Below are 6,677 nucleotides of genomic sequence, written 5' to 3'. Positions count from 1 at the left end.
GAAAGCACAAGAGAAAAACTTTCGTGAACAGCTCCTCGATAAGAGGATGCACGGTATCTTTCACAGAAATGTGAAGGATCAGTCAATGTCTTGTGAGCTAACTTTTGCTTTCCTTAAATCGCCCGGATGTACCCGCTGGTACAGAGGGTTTCATTTTTGCATGCCAAGACGGTGTCATTTCCACCTTAACATACCATCGCCACATTTTGAGCCAAGACATTCCCGATGATACGAGGGTAGTTCAATAAGTCCTTAGAATGAAGTATAAAAACAATTTTTTTTGGGTAAATTTTTTTTTATTTTTCAACATAATCGCAGGCCTCGTTTAAAAGCTTCGAGGGCACAGCCATTTAATGGGAGTAATAGTTGCCCGACATTTGAATAGTTTTCTTCAAGGGCCGCTTGGGCTCCTGATTTTAGAAGAGTTATCCGATCAAAAAATTCACTCACGTTTTCTTCACGATTCATACTGATGGTTGAAATTACGTGTAACTACCACGCATAAGATTTACGAGGTGCAAAACGCTGTTTTAAATGCGTTATTAAATCATTTATGGTTGTAAAATTTTTCCATGAATGGAGTCTCTTGCCGCACATTTTAATGATGCTAGAAGAGCCTTAAGATATTGTCTTTCACAATTTGCTAGCACGGATGATTCCCCATTTATAATATCTTAAATAAAGTCTCTTACGGGCATATTTTTTCTATCATAACTGGGGCTATTTACAACCCCTTGTTGTACGGCAAAACACTCTGCCATGGATGTTATCATGGCCTCAATAAGTGTACGGTTAACATTGCCGCTGAATTGAGTTTCATTTGTATAATCAGGCATCTTGATTTTGTTATTGATAGTTACCTTTAATAAGAAGTAAATTAAAATTGAAGGATAAAAGATTAATCATCTGTAATTGGATTCAAATGTAAACTACAGGCTCAAAATGTTTAAAAGTTTTCAAAAGAGGATACGAGTTACTGGATTACTGAGTTACGGAAATACGCGAAGTTTGTTGCGTATAATATGAATTGGCGGTGCTTTAAACCCTTCGCTTACAAAGAGTAAAAACAAGGTTAATGCGCAGTATCTGTATTATAATTTAATTACACTGAAGTTAACAACTTTTGAAAAACACAGATTTTAAGCATTCAAAATTTTTTTGTTTTGTAGTTTTTGAATTTTATATTCACATCTGTTTAAATAAAATAAAGATTGCTGTAGTTCAAGTGGATTGTCTGACTATAATTACGCTTGATCACTGACTGGCAATTGCGTTCAGCTTAAGTAGAAAAAACGGTAAAGGTTAGACTGCATCAACCAATACGACATAGCAACGAACTTTAGAATAATTTCAACCACGTGTCTGGAGGGGTTATTTTGCTGGAAATTCTCTATCTGCTTTTGTGACCGGTATAGGTAACTGTATTCGTTATTATCACGCATTACTGCACTCATGCAATAAAGATTAGGCACACTTGATTCGTTATATAACGAATGTAAAGTTGTTGATTGTGTTTTTTTAATAAAAACTTTTAATTTCAACTTTCCTTTTCCTTAAAATTGATTGAATTTGGAAACATTAATTCCATTGTAGGATTTTCATTCGAGAGTGATCAGTTCGTGTAAGAGAGATTCTTACAATGGAGTTAACGTATTTTCCTAGACTCTTAGGAGTCTAGAAGAGAATGGGCTATTGCAAGATCTAACGAGAAAAGGGTTTGAAAATCGCAATTTTTTTAACTTTTCCGCATTAGTTAATTTACACACCCTTTGTTACTGTTTTTAGTATACTGAAATCAGATTGTGAATAGTTTTGAAGAAATTTGTTATTTAAAACCTAAAATATAATTTTTGAGGTTTTAGGGAAACAATGAATTTAAATTTAGATTAAATATAGGGAATTTAAACGAAAAAGCAACAATCCCACCGCTGCCACTAAATCAGCTGTTACGTCCCGAGCAAAAGGCGAGGGTAGTTTTATAATGGGATGATTAAGGAAGGTTAAAGAGCTGATTAAGTCAGGGTGGTAAAGCCTGATTGATTATTTAATGTGGGATCGTTGTCACTTGTCAATCCTACGGGGACTGCGTGTTATTAAAATTCAAATATATGGCAATTTGAACAAGTTATTGGTACATTTATTATAATATAAGAACATAAAACTCATTTACAATAAAATATTTATAAAACTTACGCTAACTCTCAGTCTTGAAAGGGCAAGAGAAGATTTGTAGTGTCGATGATATCCCCGATGCTTGTAGAATAGCGACGGAATTCTACCGGGTGTTTTTAGTGGATGCTTACGAACTATTCGGAAATTAACGTATAAAACGACCGTGGGCCGAAGGGACTTAGTTCACACTTAGCGCTTCGTACTATTTCACGATGGAAAATACAAGTACGCGACCTTACACAATGCGGTTCTTCGTCAAGGAATATTTTACGTTTGTCGATTTGATCGCGACTTTTTCTAAGCGGTTCGTACAATTGAAGTTTTAACTTGACAGTGTGACTGCCACGAACTCAACAACCAGGGAAGAGTCTGGGTTTTATATAGGCATAAGCCTCTTGTAAAGTCACGTACAATCCAGAAAACTCAACGAGGCACGTACGATTGAGAAAACTCGACGAGGCACGTACGATCGAGAAAACTCGACGAGGCACGTACTGACAAAGTCTCGTATCCACTTTTGCTCTCGTTATCTATATTTCTGACATCACTCATGAAAAAAAGTATTGGTAAGTATTGGAGCTAATGCCTTTTTCACGAATAAGTATTGAAAATCTAATACTTTTTTGCGAAAATAGGACTGGATCCAATACTTGCCAATTCTTCTTTTTCATGAGGGATATTCTATAATTTCATTTTATTGTCCCCTTTTTACTTATACTGCTTTCCTTATAATTTATTTGTATTTTCGTTACTATTCTCTTTCTCTTTTCTAGACGATTTCTTAATTCTAATTTCTATAGGCTAAACGTCAACTACTTATTTTAACTGTATAATGATGTTACTACTTTTCAGTTTTATTTGTGATCGTTTTGTAGTCTTAGATGGTATAGAATTTAAACCGATGCTTTGAATTAGTCGGTATACTTATGCTTATGCACGGTTAATTAGCTGGCGCTTACTACTTTATCGACCGTTGCCTATTTATCCTCGGTCGTAGTTTTCTACTTGTGGCTTACCATATAAGTGATTACCTACTGCTTTTTAGTTGATGTTTTTATCATTTTAGTGTTATGATTGCGGTTTAAATTTGGTTTTAAATTTTGAGGATGTAACACTTCTTTCCCCCTCCTTTTCTAAACCTCATTATCTTTGTCTTTTCTACATTTAAATTGAGCTTTTTCCCATCTAAGTATTTCTCTAATTCTGTAATTAAGCCCGCCATCCATTCTTCATCCTCTGCCATCAAGACTATGTCGTCTGCGAATGCCAGCGTATATATCTTTTTCTTCCCTATCCTAAGTCCTCCCCGAACTTTTCTCGTCATTTCTTCTCCTTGTTATATCCTCTTCGTCATTTCTTTCTCTATCATATTTTCCTTATTTTATAACATTTCTCTCTACTCCTCCTAGCAAATACAAAAAATATTTCTTCCATTCCACTATTTTAATATCTTGTTTCACTTTTTTCTTCTTTTTCTTTCTTTATTTACTATCTTCCATACCTCTTCTTTTGTCTTAGCCTTCTCCGCTTTTTCCTCAAACCTTTTATTCTCTTCCTCTTTCTTTTGATCACACAACTCAGTATACTCTTTTTTTCCCTATATTCTTCCCCATTACTTTTTTCTTTCCTTCGCTTTCTTCATTCCTTTCTGACGTCCTTTTTTCTCTTTACAGTCCTCTAATTCTCATTCTCTAATCCTTTTTTTTTCTCTTATCATGTTTTTCATCTCCTCGTCCACATTTCCCTCTCCTATTTTTATATTTCTGGCCTTTTCTCTAAACTGTTCATTTTCTTACCTTGACCAGTCCCCTTTCCCTACACTTTTTACTTTTGCTCCCCTTTTTTCAAATTGCTATTGCTTTTTTGTTTGTCTAATGTCACTATTAAGGGAAAGTCAAATCAACATAATTACCTACCTCTAGTTTCTTGACCTTCTCTCCTACCTCGTCATCCATTATCACATAATCAATTACTGTTCCCTCTCTGCTCCTGAGCGTGTATATTCTCCTTTCTCATCTCCCTCTATATTTCCGTTTAAGATAAACCATCCTAACTCATCTAAGCTCTGCAACAATTTCTTTCCCTCCCCATTTAGTACCTTATCTTTGGATTATCTTCCTCTCTCTACTCCTCATTTCCTTCCTCCTCTATCTTGTGTTCTTTCATTAAAATCCCCTCCTATTATCAGCTTAAACTCGCCTTTATTTTCTTTAATCATTTTTTTCATCTCCTCTGCTTCTCCTGCATAACACCGTTCACATAAACCCCTACTACCTTCCACTTCTCTCCTCCCATCTCTACCTCTTCTACTATTAATCCTTCTTCTTGTTCTTTCCTCTCTTTCTTTTCTTTCCCTGTTGTTCATTTATTCCTTACTCCTATAAACATTCCTTCCGTTGCTCTGCCTTTTTTATTCTTGCTCCTATTATTTTGCACTTGCCATTTATAACCTCTTGGTATCTTTCCCTTTACTCTTTCCCATCCCTTTTTATCTAACCACGTCTCCATTATTATGACTACATCCCATCGTGTAAAATTTCCCAAGAATACCCTATTCTTTCTCTCCAGTCCTGCTATATTTCAGTAACATATCTTCCATTCTTCCTTACTTTCATTCTCTTTCCCTTTTTTCTTTCCTCTTCCGCTATTTTCCTTAATTTACACTGTATCTTCCATTCTGCCCAGGTCTAATCATCTTCTATTCTTTCTGGGCTTCCATATACTAACCTCTTCTTTGTCATCACCTCACTCTTATGTTCCCATTTCTTTAGTTTCACCAGTACCATTACCTTCCCCCTTCGCTCTTCCTTTCCTACATTTCGCATTTCCTCTATCTCTACCTTAGCATCAATTCTTTTTAGTACTTCGCCCACCCCTTCCTTCAGCTCCTTCCCTTAAAGTGACTGCATCCTTTTTTCTAGTTTTTCCCTGACTTTTTCCCATTTCCTAATTTCTCTCTTAAGCTCGGCCAGTTTCGGCCTTATTTCTTTCTTTCTTTCCTCTCCCCGTTTCTCCTGCTTTTCCTCATATATCCCCATAACTTCAACCATCATTTTTCGCACGTCACACAACTGTAAATTTTCACCTCCTATTTTCCCTCCACATTCAAGTTTTTCTTCGTCTTCCCCCTCTTCATTCTCCCCCGCTCCAATTTGTTCCTTTCCTGGTAGCGTCCTCTACATTTTCGGATTTTTAAGGGTGGATCCTCTTGCTATTTTGTCCTCACTACTTCCACTCTCCGTCCTATCCCTTTTCCCTATTAACAAATTTCTCTATTGATCCAAAACTCTCGGCCCTGGTTCTTTTCCTTGCTACCGTTTTTTTTGTATTTTTCCCTCTTTCCCTCACGCTTCGATTCACCGAACACTTCCTTCTTCCATCCTTCTCTCTACCTAACCTGCCCTGTCGCTGCCACTTATCTGCACCGGTTTCCCTGCCCTGCTTCATAGGCAAAACAAACTATCCTCCCAGGCAATCAACAAACTGACTCAAAGACTCAAAATATCGCCCACGTTTTCAATTATATTATCTTTATCACTCAAACTCTCACTCACACATACTTCTATGGCAAGCCGTTTGACTTTTTAAAGGTCTCAAGAAAATGTAGCGTCATGTTAAGTAATATAATAGAAATGAATTTTAATTATGGTTTAACATAATAATAATTGAGTGCATTAAAATTATTTCGGCGACGTAGAAAGATTTGCCAATTTGTTTTCATTTTTACTACGAAATTTGATTTTTTATTATGCTATAACATAATTGTAACACGTCCCGTTATCATTATGTTAAAGCATAATTTTAATTCGTTATATATTATTACTCTCTAGTTCATTTTTGTTATGCTTTAACATAATTTTAACTCTTTGCGTTTCCATTATGTTAAAGCATAATTTTAATTATTTTCATTTTTATTATGGTTTGACATAGTTTTAACTCACTGCATTTCCAGCTACAAAGAACTTCTTAGATACTAATCTGCTTTGTTTAGGGAATTCGCTGATTTACAAATTCATTTCTTGTTTACATATGTGACCCCACTTGATTTGGATTTTATTTTCAATTCCTCATTTTTAGCATTTGTAGGCATTGATAGGTTAGCTTAGATAATCAGCTGGATCTGCCGTCAAGTAGAAAGCCGCGAACGCCGCGATACCTGATAGGTTAAAATTTTGTAAAGTAATATGTCGGTCAAAGTGGTGTCGTTAGGGCTCAGTTGTATATATTAGTGACTTCACAACTGTTTCAATGTGACCAAATATACGTAAAGTAGACATTTTTTGCAAGTATTAAAAACCTAGATTTTTTTCTTCTCTCCGTAATGTACCTGAAGTTCTAAACGTTCAAATGAACGATATATTTTTTGACATTTATATTTTGCGCATAACTATTGTTCCAAATGCAAATTAAATTATTCATTTTAATTATTTTTTTAACAATAAATTATTTCCAATATAAATTAGCAAATATTTTAGCATTTTCCCTAGTTTGCAAACTCATCAGTA

The 6,677-nt window shown here is 35.3% G+C and overlaps 1 protein-coding gene across 1 annotated transcript in view; it reads right to left on the bottom strand.

Annotated features, from left to right (window-relative positions):
• The window catches only part of LOC117179286 (putative nuclease HARBI1), a 101,757-nt gene extending 95,567 nt beyond the window's left edge, over positions 1-6,190 (bottom strand). Inside the window, exon 1 of the mRNA XM_033370935.1 lies at positions 6,114-6,190. The gene's annotated coding sequence lies outside the window, so the exon portion shown is untranslated. The remainder of the gene's footprint in view (positions 1-6,113) is intronic.
• Positions 6,191-6,677: the final 487 nt, after the last annotated feature.

This window comes from Belonocnema kinseyi, chromosome 9, assembly GCF_010883055.1.
Source record: "Belonocnema kinseyi isolate 2016_QV_RU_SX_M_011 chromosome 9, B_treatae_v1, whole genome shotgun sequence".
Lineage (NCBI taxonomy): Eukaryota > Metazoa > Arthropoda > Insecta > Hymenoptera > Cynipidae > Belonocnema > Belonocnema kinseyi.
The sequence above is the reverse complement of the archived record's forward strand: the minus strand, read 5'-3'. Positions and strand labels throughout refer to the sequence as shown.